Consider the following 23,536-nt stretch of genomic DNA (forward strand, 5'->3'; position numbering starts at 1 on the left):
GGAAAATAACAGTAGACAACCAGATAATTATTATATTTGGTAATGGCTTAAGAAATCTTGGCTAATATTTGATCCATCAAGATGGGTGTCCAGCATGTGAATATATTTTATCATGTGTTTCTCTCTGGATTTTTGTTTTGTAGTTTTTCTTCTCCAGAATAGCGACTTTCATGTCTTGTGCATAATGTCCTGTTAGACAGAAGTGATTTGAGACAGTTTAGAGCCTTGCATGAATGTTTCATCACATTGTCTCTGTATTCTAACTCTTATATCTGATGAAGTAGACATTAAGCTTATTTCAAAATACAGCAGTTAGTCTTTAAGGTGCCACAACAGCTTGCACTAATCTTAAAGCAGGAGATACGGATTTTCTCCCCACCCCACGCCAGCTTTATAACCACAGCAAATCTGTGGATAGGTCAATGGGCCAAACCAAGAGACTATGGTTCCAGAGATCCAGAGAATATTATATCCAAATGAAGATTTGAACCCAAGTCTCCTGAGTCTTTTGTTGTTGTTTTGTGTGCAGGCTGTATTTTAAGGCAACACGCGATATCTGTACTCACATTTATCCAATGGTGATATGCATGGGGAGGAAACAAGTGAATGTGAGTGGAGACTAGTGGATGTGATCCTGCTTCAGTAAATATTTGGAGGATGGTGATGGCAGCCGCAATCTACAGTGGATCCTCGACTTACAGACGGCTCCACTTACAGACTTTTTGAGTTACAGGCTTCTCTGGCCGCAAAATTTAGGTTCGACTTGCAGCAGGAGAATCGACCTACAGACCAGAAAAAAACCAAAATGGAACAAAAATGGAACAAAAACGGCCGATTACGGGATTAATCGGTTTTCAATGCATTGTAGGTCAATGGAGACTGCACCTACAGACTTTTCAACCTGCAGCCACCATTCCAATACGGATTAATTCCGTAAGTAGAGGGTCCAATGTACATGTATGCAAAATCAGAGCTTAGAAAATCTGTTTTCTGACTAGAGCACTCAGAGCTTTGCTGGATGGGAGATGTGTGAAGTTGTAATTGAGCAAAGTCTCTTGTTCAATTTCTGAAGAAGTAAATTAAGAGCCATGTTCTTCTTATGAGAATCCGACCACAATATAGCTACAGCTCCTTATTTATACCTCCCTTCTTTGAAATGAGTTACACAAATTGAGATGTGTGGGTTTTGGCATGGGTGGAGGCCCAAATGTGAACAAGGCCTTCACTTTCATATGTCAGTATCACTTATGCATGCAAGTACTAATGGTCCTAGAGAAGCACAGAATGGATGGCACAGACAGCTCAGTGATTTAGGTATCTGGCTGTGGAGCTACAGGTTGGGATTTCAATTTCCCACTGTGCTTCCTTGACAGGGGCTGGACTTGATAATCTATAGGGTCCCTTCTAGCTCTGCAGTTCTAAGACACACATCAGATAAGCAGGGGAGACTGACTTTTGAGGACGAATTAAAAAGAGCTATTTAACTGCAGCATTGCCTGTAAGATAGCATCTGAGTTACTCCATGGTAGAGATGTGCCTGTTTGTGTCTTTTGGATTATAACTCTCAGAATTCCCCAGAGAGCAAGCCACAAGGCCTGGAAAATTCTGGGCATTATAAGCAAAAATTGCAAATTTGCTTTCTTGCCAGGAGCTCCATTTGTTGTATCCCCAACAACAAAGTCAAAAAAGAAAAGAAGAGTAAGATGACCCTGAATTGGAGGAAAGGGCTCCAAAACAATTTTTTTATTGTATGACTCTGTTCCGATGTTTGGAAAGAAACTGCAGAAGGGGCATACTTCTGAGAATAGCCGTGTTCAGAATTTTGCAACTGTTCGCTGAGGGTTTTCAAAGTCACTTTGCATGCATAATTTTCTCATCTTTATGCAGAATTTTCCCACATTTTTGTTGACTAAAATATTACCCATCTAATTTCCTATTTAAAAAACTCATTTCCAGCACCACAGCACTGAAAGGTGCTACCGAGCATTTAACCTCCAATTTGCATACAACAAATCCTGTAATCTGATGGGGGCTTTTTCACACAAGGATGACTGCAAGCAATTACATGGGCAAAGAAATATTTTCAGCTGAAGTTCTGCCCGGCGTTAATTTCATCTGTTGAACCCCCACTGAGATTTCGTCTATTGTTAAATTACTTATTGATGTGGATTTAGGATAAAAAAGGGGGAAAATAATATTTGCACCAAGCTGGGGTATTGAGTTTTCTAAGGCGCTGTTGCATTTTGTTTCATTCCATCCCGTCTATCATTTACAATAATAATTTGGAAGAATTTAGGTTTATTAAGAAAGGACAAAGTGATCTGCTTGGAATAATTCATTTAATTTCATACCCATTGATAAAGCAACATTCTGCATCCTCCATATGAAACATCTATCGTGAACGAACAGAGGGCAATCCAGCCATTATAATTCCAGCAAATTAGTTTCATGGTGGCATGTATTCCAATAGTGCATCTAACTTGCATAAAAGATTAACAGTTGCCTAATAAACAGAGCCATCTTCCTCTTGTCTTCCTCAAAAAAAAAACAAGTCTCAAAATTGTCATTACAGCACAGAGGTATAATTCACTAGGTTTTTCCAAAATGGAAAATACATTTTAAAGCTGGGAAAAGCAGTAGTAAGAATGTATGCATCCAGAAAACTTACAGTGGCAAATCTTTCTAATTAGCATTCACCCAGTGTATTTTGTAAAATTTCTAAGCAGTTGCCTCTTAACATTTTTTTAACTTAATACATTTTCATCTCAAATATCAGCTCAGAAGATCAAAGATGGCACACACACAGGGTTATTTAGTTTTATCTTCATAATGACCCTGAAAATGTGTTCAGATGAAACTCATTAAAGACTACTAGAAAACCTTTCTTTAAGAACCTGATCCTTGTGGTGATTCTGTCAATTTTGGGTCTCTATGTAAAAAAATATTTCTTTTTACCTATCAGGGATTTGCCTGAGAATAGCACTGCATGTCCATAATAGCTCTGTGTGGGAGGGAAGCTAGTATGATTGATAGTTGGGAGACTGAATACTGATTGGTTAGTGATTGGGATGTTGTGGGAGTGGGGTCTGTGTGTCAGTGAAGAAATGATAGTTGAGATCAGTGTGCGATTAGAAAGTTAGAGCAATGAATGAGTGAGCACTAAGAGTTGAAGACAGCTAGAAATCTGTTTTTTAGTTTGCTAGGAGTTGTCTGTGCTGGAGTGTGTGAAGAGAAGTCTTTCTATAGAACATTATGTGTGTGTGTGTCAGAAAGATTGACAGTCTGTAAAGAAAATATTTTGTTTTTTAAATGCAGGAGGAACATTATACTGTTCTTTAACTTCCATCTTTCATATCTTAGAAAGTATCTTTCTCTGCATCCCCATTACCTATGATAGATACCTCAATAAAAATCCTGAGTGTTTGACTGAACCAAACTCTCTTAAATGTTTATTTTATGTGTAACTAACAAATTTATTTTGTGTATAATTAACGATAAGGAACCCAGACCACTAGCAGACAAAAATACACCCATGTCACTTGAAACTACGCTTTACTAATAGGATACACAGATTTTAATTGGGATTAAGAAATCGTTTCACTACACGCCTGAATTGTCTAAGATATCAGCTTGGGGCAAAGGAGGATCTGGCTGGGACAAACCCCACACTATTTGGATGTGGGTTTGGGCAGTAGTGGCACTGCGTGTTAAACCACAGAAGCCTCTGTGCTGCAAGGTCAGAAGACCTGCAGTCATAAGATCGAATCCACATGATGGAGTGAGCCCCCGTCGCTTGTCCCAGCTCCTGCCAACCTAGCGGTTTGAAAACATGCAAAATGCAAAAATGCGAGTAGATAAATAGGTACCACCATTGTGGGAAGGTAACAGCGTTCCGTGTCTAGTCACGCTGGCCACGTGACCACGGAGGATTGTCTTTGGACAAACGTTAGCTTTATGGGTTGGAAATGGAGGTGAGCACTGCCCCCTAGAGTTGGACACAACTGGACAAATTGTCAAGGGGAACCTTTACCTTTACCTTGGGCAGTGGTGGTTCTTTCCGGTTAATGCCTTCCCTAGTGGCACAAATGAATGGTGGCTAGGATTTTAGATGTCTGAGATAGTGCCTGCAGCCTCTTGAAGAGTGTGTTACCCAGCTAGTGTGAAAATGAGCAGAAGCTCCATTTCTGTTCACTGTGTACTTAGACACAAAGTTCTCTGACAGTCTTTAGCAGACCAGTCTCCTATTTTCTTCTTATTACGTACTCCCAAAATTGTTTCTGACTTATGGTGATTCCATAAAGTAAGGACTTCCTGTAATTTATAGCTCCACTCTGCTCTTTCAACCTAGGTGCTGTGCTTTCCTTTATTGAGTCAACCCAGCTTATGTTAGATCTTTTTTTCCCCTATTTCTTCCAACTAGAGATGGGCACGTACTGTGATTTGGTGGTTCTGTGTGATTCCATGGATCAGGCCCACAAGTGTTGTGCAGTTGCCCTGGATTCTGCACCCTGCCTCCTCCTATGGGTGCCACCTCAGAGGAGGAGGTGGAGTCGAGACACCTGTGGCACTGCTTTTGATGGTGTGCCTGCATAATCCAATTGACCAAACCACTGAATCGTAGTAAACTCTAATCTCTACTTTCAACTGTTCAGAGCATAATTGCCTTTTCTGGTGGGTCGTGTCTTCATTATGTGTCTAAAATGTTTGAGCTGCTGTTGGTGGAAAGTCCTTCTCCTGAATGGCCACCTTAATGTGAGAAGTTGGTTTGAGTGGAAGGGAAGAGCAATGCTGCCAGTAGGCTTGACTCCATTATGAGTCTCTGGGCTGCTATCAGGTACCCTTGGAGATGGAATGTCAGATCTGAGACACTAGTCTAAAATGCATCTATACTCCTCGGGACCAACAGTCACATCAGCAGAGGAAAATTTCTAGTTGTGGTGAAGGTGGATAAACTCCTGGAGGACATCCTCTGGCCAGCAGCAGTAATGGAAGGTGACATTCTTGGATAATCTGTCAAGACAACAGGAGAGTCACTCAAGCTAACGTTTGTTAATACTGCTCAGAATAAGGGAATAGAAAATCATTTCTCAATATGCTGTACCTAGAAAACCCTATAATGAGATAATCCGAAATGAAAACAAGAGACAGTGCTGGAAGACGAGACCCCCAGGTTGAAAGGCACTCAGTCAGCTATTGGAGAAAAGCAAAGGACAAGAACCAATAGAATGGTTGCTACTGAAAGAGCTGGATTCAAGCTGAAAAGATGTCTTGCGGCTGATTTGTACCATGGTGAAAGGAAAGTTTGCTGCTGCACAACTTTGGAAGTATGGAAGGTGAGAAGTTTGAATCAACGAAAATTGCAAACCATAAATTAAGAAAATAGACTGAATTTGCCCTGGTGTGTGTAAGCAATAGGATCATGGCCAGTAAGTGTCAGGATCTGGCCTGTACCACCCTGGGAGCTGCAGGATCGGGGCTAACCTGAGGCAGGAGTGGCCTGGTGTTTGCAGGCTCAGACCCTGGTTCATGTAGCAGCTGCTGGGCCACTCATGAGGCTCACCTGGAGGCCTGGAGGGAAGGCCTGTTTAAGGAGTGGTTCTCCCTCCCAGAACTTGCCTCAACAACAAAGGTCTTCTGGCTGTGCTGTGTTTGATGCCTTGCTGCCACAGAGTTCTGGCGTTCCTGCTCTTGCCGCTGTTTGCCCAGCACATTTCAGCACCTGGTTTCTGCTTCATCTTCTCAGGCTTGTTTTCCTGCCTCTGCTTAATCATGACTAACTGCACAGTGAGTGCTGTGGGACTTGATACTCTGCATGGTGGATTGGGTCCTGGTGCCCTTGCCCCCTGGTACAGGGCTATCTGGGATATTCTGGACTGCGACAGAATAAATCCAGAATAAATCCAGAAAAATAAATCCGTCTTCTTGGTGGAGATCCCTAAATGTGCATATTGCATCCTCCCGTTTTTGACTTTTCCATTCAGTTTGAAGATTCTGTGGAGATCAGAAGGACAATGCTGAACAAAGGAAGATGGTCTTCATAGCCCCACATCTGTTCACAGATCTTTGCTGGGAAAGGATTGGGACTTCTGAAATGAAACAAACACACATCAGCGCTGGCTTCAAGCTTAATTTGAATCTTGATTGTTGCATGCTTGTCTCATTCCAGAACGAGCCTTCTCCTTCCATGACCACAGCATCAGTCTTGATGAAATACGAGCCGTCTTTTCCTATGTAGTCTGTATTATTAGCTGGGTTTTTTTGTATCACCAGTGCAAAGCAATCCAGGCCTTAATCTAATTCAGAATATAGCCAGATTCTTTTGCTGAACATCTTGTCCTACAAGTAAGCATGCACCCCGCCCTCCTGACATTTCCCCATCATTCATCTTCCTTTCTTAGTGGTTTCAATTCCATTTAACCCTCAGGTCCAAATCCTTCCAGACTATCTGAGGTAGATGGGAAAGAGGATTACTAGTAATAATGTGGGCAATAACCCAAAGCCTGCTTGCATGTCTTTATTCTTTTGTTCTGGCCAGCTCCCCATTTTTCCTCATCAAAAGAATGAATTTGGTATCTGAGCACATAATCAGAACCCAGTGACATGTCAGAGAAGGCAGTAATCTCCAGCCGTTGTGTTTTTCAATAGGTTTCAGTTCAGAGCTGCTTTTAACCCAATTTTCCCCTCTTACTGTAACTTGCAGGGTTTTTTTTTTAAGTATAGAGCTGCTGAGATAATGCACACAGAGATGCTAATACCTGCTGTTAACTTAGACATATTTATAATCACCTGTATGGCAAAACTGTACACTGTTGATCTTTCCATGTGAGGGGGAAAAAGGATTATATTTTTATTTCTTTACGGGTGCAAAGTGTGATCCAACATGAATGTTGTCATGGCTTTACTGCAGCCCCAGATGTCAGAGATTTTGGTTGAAGTTTTATATTATTTCAAGTGACAAAATCTTGCCATAATGTAGGATTCATGCAAAATGAATGTTTCACTTGGGATACCAAGGCCTCTTACTAAAAATTGCATATTTATTGTCTCAAGGGAGGGAGAGAGAAGGAAAGTGAAAGAATAGGCTGCAGTTAAAATATCTGTACTAGGAAAGAGCAGAGATTGGAAAAGTTACTTTTTTTGAACAAATTTAAATTCTCTGGGAGAATTTTGAGACTGTACTCTTAAAAATACCTTTTCCCAAGCTCGGGGTAAGAAACTCCTATATTGAACAGCTGCTCTAGTGTTTTTCGGAAACTTGCCAATGTAGCCTTGACATCTTCAATTCAAAATGGAAAGGGTGACAGCTGAAAGGCAGAGAGAGGGAGAAAGTATGTGTTGGAAGGACAAGCTCTGGATGCTGAAACAGCTTGTGTGTTTCCACCTCCGTAAATTCTTCTCTGAGTGTTTCGTCAAATACTTCTGAATGTTATATCAAAGCTGTTGTATCCTTTCTGTTGCCTTTAATGCCACCCCTGGTGTACATTCTTATGTAACTCAAAGACATGTGGTTGAATGCAGTGTTGCTTGGAAAACATTTCACAACCGAAATCATGACAGATTTCCCCCAAAACCTATCCACATGTTCCTTGGGGCTGGCAGAACTATGGCGTTTCAACAACTCAACATGATCTCTCGCTGTACAGCAGGATGAGTTCCCGGTGTAAGATAGTGTGGGAGGTGAAGACGCCAGATCACTGATGAAGCATAAGTTCTCTTCAAGGAATCCCTCCTGAATCTATGATGAGGTCAGCATGATTGTGCCAGTTTTGACCCTCATGACACCTCCTGAGTGTTGAGAATACACTTTGGTGTCAAACTAGTGGCTTAGCACACCTAGGAGCTACATCTACTATCGAAGATTCTTAATCCTACCTCGGTTTTTCTGGTGTTACTTACTCTGCAGCTTCATCAGCTTCTCCGTCCATTTGATAACAGGTAATGGAAGTCATGTTATACCTGGCAATTCAATTCTTTAAAAAAAGACACACACACACAAAACCCCCCCAAGAACTCCAGTTTATGAACATCAAATACTGTGTTTCTGTATCCAGGATTCAAAACACTCAGAAATAGCCTGATATGACTGCACAATATCATGCCCATATTGCCAGCAGAAAAAAAAGGATGCCAAACTTTACACAGCAAAGGGCAGCCTGAATGTTGACAACATCAATGGCCGCAGTCAAGATGGTCTACAGAATACCCTCTTCTGCTAGATTAGCTTCAAGGCTTGAGGTTCTTGACCTCTCATGCAGACCATACCAGCCTAAATGGTTGAATAACATAGTGCCACAGAAGATTCTTATGTTCTACCTTCCCTTCTACAAACAAAAATCAATATAAGCTGATGAGCCAAAGTTGGGAAAAGTTAATCTTTGGGACTACAGGTCCCAGAATCCCCTGTCTAGCAGAACCATGGATAAGAAGAATCTGGCACTTCTATGATGGACATGTGTGTGTGTGTGCGCCTATAATAAGTAAAAGAAGCTTTGTTTTACCACATTATATTTTTCAGACTATTAATCAGTGATATTAGCTGTAGTCCTAATGATCTTATAATTCTTAATGCTACATTAATTTAGTATAAGACATTGAAACACTGTCACCTTGAATGTGCTATCTCTCCATTATGAGCTTTATCTCATAATCCTCATTTAATAGAGGCATTCTCTGATACGTTTGTGTGAGAAAGAGAAGGACTGATTGAAGATCTTTTCAAAAGGAGAGCTTCGTCATAATTTAAAAGGATAAGATTAAAACACATTATTCATAATAGCCATTTCCCCTTCTTGTTTCTTTTTCTTACTTTTGAGAGTTCAGTGAAGAGGTATGGAAAGAAAAATAGCACGGTGTACAAATGTGTATATGCATATCCAAAATATATTTTGAAAATCGTTTCTAAAAAGTAATCTTTTCTACTCATATCCAGAGTTTGGAAAACTGGCTTTTGTTTTTTTTTACAGCTCCCAGAACATTTAAGAGGAAAACTCCTCAGGGATTCTGGGAGATGTAGTTATAAAGTTATTTTTCAACCATTGTGCCTGTCCTCCAGAGATCTCAATTCAGGGATGATTCATGTCATTGGATTGTGTTAAGTCATACCTGCTTTATCAATAAATTACTCATCCCTCCATGACATGCAGCTGAGATATGAATTTTTAGGTTTCATTTCAGGAAGTCATGAAAATTGTGCATATGCAGGGGCTGATTCACACATGCATGTATATCACTGGATGTCTGAGAACTCAGTTAAGTTTGACAATACAATAAAACAGGGATAGGATCTAGCAAACATTATTCACAACTACTTTTGAATTTCAGTGGGAGAATGAAATGCCTGCTTAAGTCTCTCCTGCTGATGTAAGTCAAAACTGCTTGCCGTTCATGAGATTTTGTATTTATGGTTCCAGGATTTGTCTGTTTGCTTATTTACTTGTAATAGATGGCAAGCCTTCCACCGCAAAACTCTTACTGGAATATTGTAACACTTACTACCCTACTGACGTTAATCACATTTAACGCTCACTCTGCAAATTCTTCTCCACAATCACCTAAGTCGATAGCTATGACTCATAGCTATTCACGTTCAAACCTTTGTCTGGAGATCTGTGGTTCTCAGAGGATGAGAGGCCCTGCGATAAAATGTATAGGGTCTCTCTGAGCACAGAGCACAGAAATATTGGGTCCAAATGTAACTACCTCCACCTAGGCTGACAGAAGTGAGCTTTGCCACCCTGTCTCCCAAAAGCAGGTATTCTGGCCCCAAGAGTATTCTACGCAGACAACAGAAGAGCAGAGGACACTAAATAAGCCCATTGCATTGGTGCATCCTACCCAGTATGCTAACTCTGACTGGCAGCAGTAGCCCTCTAGAATTTCAGGCAGAAATCTGACCTCGGTATTCCCTGGGGGTCTCCCATGTAGATTTTCACCAGGCCTAACCCTGCTTAGCTTCCAAATCAGATGAAATCAATTTTGTTTGGGGTGGTATGGTGATGTAAGCTGCTGAATGACTTGAATTGTGATGTTGGCAGGCAATGGACTTCCTCTGGACTTGGCAGAGACACTGTGACAGACTTGTCCCATCCACAGAAGATTATCCCTTCTTTAGATGGGACAACTGCATCAACATCACAGAAAGGAGATAGTTCCAAGCCATTTTCTTTTTCTCCTTGTTCAAAACAACATGACCTCTGAGCATCATTAGGATTGAGGTGCTAGATCACTATCATGTCATTTCGCCAAAACAGATAATAATTGTGCACATAAACGTGTTGCCACATGCCATCAAGCCACCTCCAATTTATGGTGAAACTATGAATGAGTGTCCTCCAAAATGTGTTATCGTTAAGAATTCTGTTCTGCTTTTGCAAACTGAAGGCTGTGGCTTCCTTTATTCAGTCAATCCCTCTTCATATTTGGTCTTCTTTTCCTGTTGCCTCCCACATTTCTGGCCAATATGTTTTTTATTCTAATGATGTACCCAAGCTAATGTTTAATCATTTTTGCTTCTAGCAAAAGAGAGAGAGATTTCAGGCTTGATTTGATATAAGAGCGACTTGTTTGTCTTTCTGGCAGGCCACAGTATCTGCAAATTATCATATATTTTTTCCTGTCAGCTTTCTATATTGTTCAGCTTTCCCATTCATTCATCATGATTGGAAACACAGTCGTGTGGATTGTATTCAGTGCTTCCCAGAATCCCCCAGCTGGTGGCCATGTGGACTGGGTGGTGTAGGCCAGAAAAGTAAAAAATTTCAAGCTCTATCTGTGTCTGGCTAATTGGCTAAAATAATGTATTTTTTGTTTGTTTGTTTGTTTTATTTCTAGGACATCTTTCTCCTGATAAGGGAACCCAAGGCGGCTCACAATATTAAAAAAAAAAGAACAGAATTAAGACCATAATAAGTTTAACATTTAAAAAAAACAATATAACTATATGCTAATTAAAAACAATTGAATAATTATTAAAAAGGAATTCAGCTTTTGGCAGAAGGATAAAAGAGAGGGGGCCAGCCTGATCTCCTGAGGGAGAGTATTCCATAGACTGGGAGCTGCCACAGAGAAGCCCCCCCCTCATGTCACCATCAACTGAGAGAAGGGCCCCTTCTGATGAAACACCCAGAAGGCTCATAAATACCTGCAATGTTCTGTATTAATGTTCGTGTTACAGAGGAGCTGAGAATCCTCCCTAACGGAAGCCTTCCAAACTGTTGAAATCCCAGGAGGAGCGCTTCCCCATAAGCCAATATTATGGAAGGGATTCTTTCATGTCAAAACAGCTTTATTAAAAGAACACTAAGCATTTGTCTTCTATCCACAGTAGTCAGGAAATTTGAGGTTTAGTGGCTGAAAAGTGTCCTCAACTCATCCCTTTATGCCCTGTGGATGGAAAACGCATTTGCATCTCATAAAACACTGCATGCCAATAGAAATCTCATCACTTGGCAATCTCAAATAAGTCTTGGGAGCTGAACAGAAGATCCAGATGCTCTGGCACAGAACACCTTCTGTTGGGAGAGAAGCTTTGGGGGGGGACTTATATTGATTCTTGTTGCTGTTATAGATCGAAACCCATCAAACACGGCAGGCAGGAAATCATTTTGAGTCTGCAACCATCTTGCCTTTTAAAAAAATATATTAAAAATTGTATATTATTCTGATCCCTTCCTCACTCCACCAACATATGTTCGAATTGACTTGTCTTGTGTCATAGAGACAGCTACAGTGCATTAGCAGCAGTTCACGAATGAAAATTTCCAAACGGAGTGTCAGTCAGAGAAAGAGGCAGCCTTTAATTCTAATTGGAGCTTTTAGCCTGAAAGCTGTCAGAGGAAACCTTACATATGTCACAGACATTTCAGTCTGTTGCCCTGCTGACTTTTGTGTGTGTGTTGCGGTACCACTGGCTTTCCCACCCTAGTCTCCTCAGATGTGTTCTACTACAGCTCCCACTGTCCCCAGTTAACGCACTGTCCACGCTGACTCAAGATAAGAGGGATGTTTTTAAAAACCCAGCACACAATGTGAATTATGTTCAGTGGTTTAGTTACCTGGCTATGTTGTTGACAGTATTGAGGAAGAAGACAACAGCATCCATAACAAGAGTGCTACTGCATGAGGCAAACTGAGGCAACTCTCTGAGGTGCCCAGTTTTGGTGTCCTGAAAGGACAATAACTAAGTAGATTTTTAATTTGTTACTGTAATGTTTCTAGCTGGTTGGATAGCTTAGTGGCTTAGGTATCTGACTGTGGAACCAAAAGTTGGGAGTTTGATTCCCCATGGTGCCATGATAAACTACGTCTAAGAATTCTCTGCCTTTAAAACCTTGTAAAGAGTTGTCATGAATCCGAACTGACTTGTAAGCACATGATTACTACTTATTATTTTAAACATCATATATATATAAAGTCAAATCATCAAAAGAGTACAAGATTCTTTATAGATAAAGATAGATCCAAATTAAAGGACCTTAAACATACATTCAAATCAAATTGAGGATGAAAACTAACAAGAAACATAAATAATCTATAATTCAAAACTTAATTATCACTATAATTATACTTCAGGAGTCGCTTTATGTGCCATCGGGTTGTATCTGACTTTTGACAACTGTTGTACAGTTTTGAAGGTATGTAAGGTATCTAGGAGTAGCTTTATCAGCATCCCCCTCCCCCCACCAGTAAGTTTCCGTGGCGGAGCAGAGATTAGAACTCAGGGTTTTTGAGTCCTAGTCTGTCATTCTATTACACCATACTTTAAGGTAATTATACCTTAACGAAGGCAAAACACCCCCCCCCCCCTTTACACAGTTGCATAAGGGCAGTCATGTAGGCTGTCCTTCATGGAACCAACCATGTTCTGGTTGCATTACCAAGCATGCACTGATTGCAGTGGCTGATTATGGAAGAGACAGCCAACTGTAGGGGGAAGACTGCTAAATGCACACCCTTCAGTGTACAGTTTTTTTTTAAATAGAATTTTGGTTGGGAGATTTTTTGGTAACTTCCATGGAAAATTGTGAGGAACTGCATATTGGTGATACAGCCCCTGACTCAGAATGTACCTGCATGCCATAGTTACAGCAATCTGATCCCATTCTAATTGCCACGGCTTTATCCGATGGAATCCTGATATCAGTAATTTATTAAGGTGCTTAGTACTCAGTTTGGGTACTTGGAAGGTACTCGGCACAGGTAGGACACTTGAGTTCTGTGGCAGAATATTCTGAGTACCTCATCTAACTACAACTTCCAGGATTCCATGAGAAGGAGGCACGGTAATTAAATTTCCTAGGTATAAAGTACTCAGAAATAGTTTACCATTCCCTTCTTCTCCTGGCATGCTAGAATCATGCAGCTTGACCAAGGCTAAACAGGCTGGCTCTCCTCCCAGGGGACACAGTAAGAACTCAATTTCCTGACCCCTGTACAATTCATTGAGCTATCCAACTGATATAAGTGTGCACCATCATGTCAATTCCGACTTACCTTGCCTCTTGCTGGAGTTTCCTGGGTGTAAAGGATTAAGAAGTGTTTTAGCAGGAAGCAAGCTGCATTTTATATCTCAAACTTCTAGGTATTGTCTTAGGTTGATTTAATCGACTACTAGAAAGCTGTGCAGTTGGTTTTGGCAACATATGTCAACAATATACGGAGTTTTAAACCGTGTATTTTGTTCTCCCCCTCTCTCCCCACCTACTCTCCAGCACTGAAAAGGCCATCATCAAAAATGCTGCTAGGAAATTAGACACTCTTTAGGAATAATGACGGATGCCAATTAAAACATAACAACAACAATGCAGTGGCCAGCTTAGAAACAAAAGGTAACAACACCCTTGCTGTGGCAGCTCTTTAATATGTGCAGATAATTAGAAAACACAGAAGCTTTTCAACAACATCATATGCTTCTGTGCCAAGGCTGTGTGCTCCAGGTAGTAGTCCTTTCACCATATGCTGAGTAAAAAACCAGCTGGTTCCTACCACTATTGCTTAATTACAGATGATGCCATATGAAGCATTATGCAAGAAGTGATTGTTTTGCTTTCACACAAATGAAAACAAAACAATGCCAAGATAATAGACAGCCCTCTACATACTATATATGAAATACGTTTGTGAATGCAATGCTTGGCTATGGTGGGTGTCTGGCACATTAATTTCATGATATACATCCATCTCCTTAAGAAAATGCAGTCCCAATCCCCTGACTTTCTGCACATTTGTACTAAGAGCCCCACTCTGCTAGGATGATTTTATTCTCATCCTCTTGTGTCTTATTCTGACCTAGTATGACTTTTGCCCTTACTCTCAATTGGCTTAATTTGTTTTTAGTTTCATCATTGCATAGACAGGATGAAAATGATTTGAAAAGAAAAGTATCAACACACCAGGTGCCTTGAATTGTGATCATGCACTACTAAAGATGAATGAGGGAAAGAAAACATTTTAGAGCTATTCCTTTTTTTCTGAAAGCCCTTTGCCCCTTTTCAGTAAATCCCAGAGTGTGGGAAAGTGGCTTTTTGATTGTATTTCCAGGTTTTGTTTGCCGGTATGACTAGTGCCAACGCTGGGTGGGTATTTACGGAGTTGCAATTCAAAAGGTGCCTCTTCTATGCTCATATGCAATGCTTTGTGTATGATCACCACGTAGTAAATCACTTTCAGTCTCATTTTCTCCACCGTAGAATGGGAACGGCATTCAACATATTGTTTTGAAGAGAAAGACAAATCAAATTGTGAAATACGTTGCAAACACAAACTCTTCAATTACATGTTTAGTATACATCTGACCGCTTCCTTGTGGTGTAAGCACTTTTCTGATGCAGATAGGAGAGTTTCTGTCTGAATGAATACGTGGGAAGGGGTAGGGGTCCATGAAACCTATGACTTTCCTCCCGGACACAGGCCAGCCTGATACCCTTCCCCCCCCCCAAAAAAGGCATAAGGGGATCCTTTCCCCCAATGTAACAGGACAGCTTTATGGACAACAGGAACTCCTACATCAATCCTTGACTTCCTGTTTGTCCAGCAAATAACCAAGTGACTGAACCAAAATATCTGCCTGAAGGGAAAAAGCCAAGAATGAATGAAGACTCTCAAAATTGAGCAGCAGTCAACCTTGCTTCTACTAAAAATACAAACAAATGTATGCAAATCTAGAAGGCTCCATGAATTTTGCCACCTGAAGCAGAGCCTGGATGATGTCCCCATCCACCTTCATCCACACCAAAACAAACATTTGTTACATGATTGAGACACTAATTCCTTCCTTCACCAATTTAACTTTCTCTTTTGATGCTGAGACTGCCATTGATTGATGGGTAGTTTTATGTAACTGGGAAATAAGAAACTAAGCAGAGCTTAGACATGACCTTAGCCTGGTTGTTCCCTACTGGCCATGATGACCATCATACCATGAGAGAGGAGACAATCTCTCCTGTTTGCTTTCTCCTATGTTCATTTAATTAAGTCTCAATTTCTTCCTGTCCCATATAGGGACAATTAGGCTAGAAGGCCTCAAGCTTTGATTCTCTGAATGTTTTGGCTCCAAATACCAGAATCTCACCCATTGGCTGGGATTTCTTGGAGATGATGTCCAAAACATCCAGTGGGGATGAGAACTCCTTTGTCAGGGTAATGCGAATTCCATGCATTCCCTATGGGAGTTTCTACAGTAGCAGGTCAACTGAATAGCTCAGTGGAATAGGAATCTGGCTGTGGGGCTAGAGGTTGGGAGCTGGTTTCTCTTCTATGCTTCCTGTGAGTAGAGGGAGGGAGCTCAGTGGTTTAGGTCTCTGGAGGTTGGGAGTTCGATTCCCCACTGTGCTTTATCAGTGCTTCCTTGATGGGGGCTGGACTTGATGATCCGTGGGGTTCCTTCCAGCTGTGCAATTCTAAGTTGATGAAGAAGAAAGAAAAAGAAAGTCTTATGGAAACATTTTTTTAAAAATAATGTGAACGGCCCCAGTCACTGTATCCGTGGTGAGGCAGCAAGTTCTGGTGATCAGTTAACCTTTATTAAACTTAGCATAGAAAGGAAAGGAAAGGAACAGTCTCTCTGTAGTCCTTTGCAGGATGGAGGCTCCAGCTCAATGCAGCAAGGATGAAACTGGTAGCTTTCTACAATTCCAGTCCTTCCAGGGCTGAGGGAATGACTACACTCCTGTAACAGCTCATCCTGGCTGAAAAGTCCTGGCTGGTAAACAGTCCTTGCCAGCCCAGCCCCCCCCCCCCCCAGCGTGGCATCCAGCAAGTGGAGGAGGCTGTGCAGTCCCAGCTATCCCTCAGAACTTCTTTCTTTCAGTCTTCACCTTGCCTTCAGTTGAGTCAACCGTCCTCCAGAGATACCAGCCTCTTAGAAGCTCCTTTCGGTGTCTCCCCCGGCAGATGATTCTCTTTCTTCTCCAAAGGTGATAGAACCTCCCAGGTGTCCGATTCCTCCCCCTCTCCTTGCTCGCTCTCTTCTATATCTACCTCAGCCACGGCTACAGCTGTTGCCCTGTGGGAGGTCCAAGGGTCTCTACCTCTGCCTCAGGTGTTTCCCTTGAAGGCCAACAACCCTTATGCCGTTGGTGAGGGGGCCTGCCTACGCTGGCACTTAGCTCCTTCCCCCCCCCCCCCAAGCCGGCTGTAGCTGGCTCACATATAACATTACTAAATTTTTATTTTTTTAAAATAAATTCTTATTAAAAATGTAGCAAAAGATAATTCTCACCCAACCATACTCATAGTCAACACATATAGCTTACATTTCCAAACTTGAGTTGGAAAAGTTTATATTGTACAGAAATACCTGGAGTGCTGGGACTTAGGCCCTGTATTACTTTAGCCTGCGATTATACCCAAAGCCAACTTGAAGAAATAATCTTAAGCTTTAACCATTTTGATAGTTTCCCTGTCTCAGACATCTCTGACGTGTCCTCCCTTTCCGTAAATTCACCCGGAGAAATGCAGGTGGTAGGTGAGTATGGCAAATCTCTCTCTCTCTTCCTCTCTGTCATTTTAATACAAGCAACTCAGACAAATTGCCTCACAAATTTCAAACTAATGACTTATTATTTCTCCCCAATATAACATGAAAGTGGATGACATCCCATCATTGATGGCTGTAATCACCTTCAGCCCAGATAAGGCCTCCCAACCCCGGTGTTCTCTGAGTAGATAAAGTATTTGTCATTTTGAGTTCCTCCTCTTCTGCCAGAGATAACTTTGTTTTATTTCAACTGTCACACTTCGGAGTTCTGCAAGGACGGGGACATATCGGGTCATAATCCTCCTTCAGTCTCGGGATCTGGTTAATGCTGCTAATATTGGGAACTATTAGTACGTTGATTTACTTTTCCTAACATAATAATCCTTGGTGGCCTGGGCTTTTCAGTGAGCTTCAGTGCTGTTAAAGCTGATCTGGATAAGCTTCTTTCTTCACAAACCTTCCTACGCCTTGGGAGATTTACAGAAAATAAGCACCTTTTCACATTGTTACTTACATCACATCCACTTTTTAAAACTTTCTTTAAATGACTTTTCGAGTGATCTCTGGGGCACGACAGATATTAAACGTTTGTCTGATTCCTATCCAGAATCTGTTTCACGGATGGTGCTTCTGCTCCATTTTCAGGGAATCCCGCCTCCCATACTATAGTTTATCCCGCAGTACCTGATTTCTTCTTTTTAAATATTTGCGTATTTCCTGTTGTTAGTTTTAAAATATTGTCCTTTCAATGTGAGCCACCTTGGGTCCTTTTAAGGAGAAAGGTAGGGTAAAAATATTTTAAATAAATAAATAAATAAATGTACCCATTTTATTGGGAATCTCCGACAGTGACTATCGCATATTTTCAGAACATGTCATGGTTTAGGTATCTAGCGGTGGCATCAGAGGTTGGGAGTTCGATTTCCCACTGTGCCTCCTTGGCAGAGGCTGGACTCAGAGATCCCAAGGGTCCCTTCCAGCTCTGCAGTTCTAAGATGATGATGATGATGATGATGATGATGATGATGATGATGATGATGATGATGATGATGATGAATCTCATCTTCAAGAGATTGATTAGGTATAACATTTATTTTGGGCTTGATCTGCTGGCAGCATTTCAAGGGATGCTTCTGTTGACCTCAATGGAAGATTCTCTTGTAAATGCAAAGAACAGCATAGGATTTTTTTTTCAAAGGTCATGGCAGAGATGCCAAGTCTTTAAGGCTGGTCATCATCTTCCCATACTTTCTGTTTATAGAATAAATATTCGTATTATTAACATCATGTTTAGGATGGTCCTGAGAATGGTTAGGACCAGAGAAATGATTATTTGGCCTTTTCTGCCATACCTTTATGACTTTGCAGTGGGCGACCGTACAGATAGCGACCACGTCCCTTTAACAATGAAAATCAAGCTTCATTACCAGCCTAGCTCTCTTTTAGCCAAACAATTCCCTGCTGAATCTACCGAGGCCCTATGCAAAATCCATTGGAACGAGGCCTCAATCCAAATATTTTCTAACCTAATCAAATCCCACACCATGCTAGAACTTCGGCTACACTGTACTTCATCTGACGACCCCCCCGAATTTATTAAAAGATACGAGGCTATACTTCTCCACATAGTTGATTCCTTGATCCAGAGTCCAAGATCTCAAAGGAACCTAAGAACGCCTTATAGTTCTCCCTGGACAGACAAGGGGTGCCGTGAACTGAAACGTCTCACCCGTGACACTTACCGCCAATACCGGGACTCCAATGACAGATCTCTACTTCTAAGATACTTTGACCTCAAAAAACAACTCCAACAACTTATCCAGAAAAAGAAAGAAGACCTTTCATTTTCCCAGTGGGAACAGTTATATCAAGCCACAATTTATAATAAACCTAAACTTTTCTGGTCTATAGTATCTGGGTCTTCCCATAAAGCTGATCCAGAGGCTTCCACAGTTTCATCACTGGAGTGGCTTCGACACTTCTCAGCCTTGTTCTTTGAAAGACAAACTGATGTTCCAAACTTTTTAGATCCCCCATTGACCGCCTTACCCAACTGGCCCTTGACCACACCAGACGAAGTCCGTGAGTTAATTTCCCAACTCAAAAATGGAAAAGCCCCTGGCCCCGATGTCATCTCAGCTGAAATGCTAAAGCATGACTCGGACTTCTGGGCCCCCCTTCTTGCTTCCACCTTTTCAATGGCTGACCAAACTGGCTTAATGCCAGAAGCATGGACGAATGCCATTATAACTCCCATCTTCAAGAAGGGAGACCGCTCACTCCCCTCCAACTATAGGCCAATTAGTCTCTTGTCCATCATCGGGAAACTCTATGCAAAGCATCTAATGGCCAAACTTGCCTCCTGGATGGCACAGTCCAAAATCCTTGGGCCTGAACAAATTGGGTTCACTAAAGGGAAGTCAACTACAGACCACTGTCTAGTTCTCTATCATCTGGCCAACAAATATTCACAGAAGCCCAATTGTAAACTCTACACTGCTTTCCTGGATCTGAAGGGAGCCTTTGATTCTATTGACAGAGATCTCCTCTGGTCCAAACTATACAATCTGAACATTGACCAAAGGCTGCTCTTCCTCATCAAAAGATTGCATACTTCTACAACTTGCCAAGTCAAGTGTTCCCCCGCTGGAAAACTAACATTAAAAATCCCGGTTAATAAAGGCGTTAAACAGGGCTGCATCCTAGCGCCCGCTTTATTTAACCTGTTTCTCAACGATATGGCCCCTTTCCTGGCTGAAATAGATGCTCACTCTCCTAAAATCGGCTCCCTACAAGTCCCTCTGCTCCTCTACGCGGATGATGCCGTTCTAATTTCCCGCACCCGTGTGGGTTTGAAACGCCTACTCACTAGGTGCCTCGAATATCTTAACCAAAACAAGCTTCTACTAAACTGCGAAAAATCAAAAATTCTTGTTTTCTCCAAATCCTGGCGACCCTTAAAATGGGTAATCAATGGAAACACAATAGAACAGGTTAAGCATTTCAAATACCTTGGTATCAACTTTCAATATAACTTATTTTGGACACAACACCGTAATTCTGTTACAAATCTAGCCACTTCCAGCACCCTTGCAGTCTCCCGGTTTTTCTACAATACTGGCAACCAATTCATCCCTGCAGCCATAAAGGTTTTTAACGCTAAAGTTCAGGCCCAAATTCTATATGGTTGCCCTATATGGATCAGCTCATTCGACCATTCTATTGAGTGTATCCAGTCAAAATTTCTTCGCAAAATATTAGGGCTGCCTAATTGCGTCCCATACGCTGCTCTTTGCCTGGAAACCGGACAGACTTCAATCGAATCTAGAGCCTGGTTGATTACCTTCAAATACTGGCTGAGACTTCATAACGACCCTGATCCAAATAGTCTCATTTTTCAACTACTTCAAGATTCGTCCTCCTCCAACTGGCTTGCCATCATCGAGAAAAAAATTAGTGCTTTGGGTCTATGCTTGGACTCCTTCTATATGCTGTCTGCCTCTGAAACGTTTCAAATAATTAAACGAAGAGTCCTGGACATTGAGCAACAAAACCTTTACAATGCGGCTAACAAGACTTGTTCACCAGTGAAATTGTCTCTTCCTTGCAAATTTGGACATATAGCTTCATACCTCTCTGCACTAAGTAACCCCCAGCACCGGAGGGCGTTCTCATTGGCCCGGTTTAATGTGATGCCATCTGCAGTCCTGACGGGCAGATTTTTAAGGACCCCCCACGCAGATAGGCTTTGTTCATGCAAACAAAACTGTATCGATTCAATTTCCCATATCCTATTAGGGTGTCCCAAGTATACTGCCCCTCGTATCCAACTTTTAGAACCAATTTTAAAAAACAAATCAGGCCTCTCTGAAGCCGACAAAGTTTATTTTATGTTGAGTGACTCTTTACAGGATGTATCTGCGAGTGTAGCATCCTTTCTACACTATGTTGCAATCCTGTGTAACAAAGACCAGCAAACTGTACTCCTCTTTTAACTTTCCTTTTATACGTTGTCTTGTCTATGCCAATAAAGGTCTGATTGATTGATTGATTGATTATTTGGCTAGGAACTGCTGGATAGCTTAGTGATTTAGGCATCTGGTTGCAACGCCAGAGGTTGGGAATTCGATTCCTCACTATGCCTCCTTGACAAGAGCTGGACACAATGAATGAACCATAGGCTCCCTTCCAGCTCTGCAGTTCTAAGATGATGGTGATGATTCAGATAGATGATGACGATGTCACAGCTGTTGAAGTTCAGGTAGACATCCAGGTTTTAAGCTGGTTCCAAAATAACAACGTAGTAGCTTTTTAATTTGTCACTGCAATGTTGCTCAATGGTTGGATAGCTTAGTGAATTACGTATTTGGCTGCAGAGTCAGAGTTGGGTTGATTCCCCTCCTTTATTCCTGTGAATAAAGCCAGCCTGTGTGTTCTGAATATTCGCCACTTGGAAAACCTTGAAAAGTCAGAATTGACTTGACAGCACATCATCATCACCACCACCACCACCACCACCACCACCACCACCACCACCACCACCATCATCATCATCATCATCATCATCATCATCATCATCATCATCATCATCAAAAATACCAGGTACAGTCAAACAAAATTATAAAAGCATAATTATAAAAAGTTTTTTAATCAAACACTTAACTATCTGTTAAATATCAGCACTGTATGTATGTTGTCCCTAATATTGCTGTGTTTTTGTACCTCTGATGATGTGATTTCTGAGATCTGCAACTGCTTATAGTACTGTGTGAAATTTCTTGATATTGTTCCCAAAGCCCCAATGACTACGGGGACCACTGAAGAGTGTTTCTTCCACAGGTGAGATGGTTCGATTGCCAGGTCTCTGTACTTCGTTAGTTTTTCAATTCTTTATTTTCAACTCTGGCATCCCCTGGAATCGCAATGTCAATGATCCAAACATTTCTTCGTTCTATTACTACTATGTCTGGTGTAAAATGTTCAAGGCGTCTATCAGTTTGGATCCAGAAATCCCACAAGATCTCAACTTCCTCGTTATCTGACACCTTCTCTACCTGATGTTCCCATGGGTTTTTGGATGGTGGCAAGTTCTAATTTTTGCATAATGACCAGTGCACTAATTTTGCCACTCTATTATGTCTAATTTTATAATCTGCTTGTGCAATCTTTGGACATTCACAGATGTGGCACGGTTTCATTTTTTTTCATTTTCTTTTTGTTTTATTAGTATTAAAATACGGAAATAATAATAATGAAATCAGAAATTAATTTACATACAGTTCTTGCATATCAAGAACACCTGACATTTGTATACATGACTCATACTCTACATTTTATACTAAGCACACCATTCTATGCTTTAAACTTATTTAACCTTTTGATATACAAGCTCTGCTCTTCCTAAATTCTATCTTATTCTTAGTCCATATTTTTACCCTTTTAACATCTGCTTTCCTTTTTACAAATAGTTTTACAGCATTATTTCTGCACCCCTTTTATTTGTTTAAATAATCAATATAATTTTCCCACATTTTTTCAAATTCTTTAACAAGCCTTCTGTTTATACAGTTTGTAAGTTTCACCATTGTAGCAGATTCAGCCATTTTCCCCTCTAAACTTCTGTTGATGGGCATGTCTCTCCTTTCCAGATCATAGCCATTATTGCCCCAGCTACTGTTAACATATAAACAGTTCTTGTGCTGACTTTTCCAGATTTTATGGTGGTTCTGCCAGGAACATTGGTTTCATCTCAAATTCAACTTTCAGGATTTCCCTCATTTCAGCATGAATGTCTTTTCCAGAATTTCTTTGCCTTTTTACAAGTCCACCACATGGGGCAATATGAGCCTTCATCTTTTTCTTGACAGAGTTGACATTGTTATTGTTATTGTTGTTGTCAGTAGCACTCAACTTTCAGTGTTTGTAAAAGAAGAAAGCTAAGCAAAATCAAATTTAATGCCATTATCTATAAAAAAAATTATCGTTGGTGGTAATAAGGGAATAGCGCAGTTCTGAACACAGTCTGTCTGTTGGCAGCTAATTCTGTCACAGGCAGCAAAGCAATTCCTCTTGTATCTTAAAATCTGCTAATGAATCAGAGATAGCACTTTCCCTGCCAATTTTCCCTTGGGTTCTATCAATACTTCCTTTCTTGATCACTCTGTGCCACACCTCCAATTTCCTGCACATGACAGTCGGGAGAGACGGGACTAGATAGCAGAACCAAATCACAAGGAAGGGGCACACACTAGGACTGCTCCATTTCCTGGTTTTGTGATGTCTTTAAAAGTATAGAGCTGATCTTTAGAGTCAGCCATCATGTCTGGGTATCCCAAATGTATCTATTTCATTGTCTGCATGCATGCTAGAAAGCCATCACTGGCTGCATAGCTTCCATATTATGAGTTGAATCAACATTTGAAAGAGAGAGAGAGAGAGAGGGGAAAAAAACTTTATTGCAGCGTAACTTCTGAAATCTGTGCAGTTGACTGTTGCAGTGTGCAGCTTAAGCCCCATTGATTTCAGTGGGTCTACTGTTAAGTAGGAATATATTTCAACACA

Source organism: Pogona vitticeps, chromosome 6 (assembly GCF_051106095.1).
Source record: "Pogona vitticeps strain Pit_001003342236 chromosome 6, PviZW2.1, whole genome shotgun sequence".
Taxonomy (NCBI): Eukaryota; Metazoa; Chordata; class Lepidosauria; order Squamata; family Agamidae; genus Pogona; species Pogona vitticeps.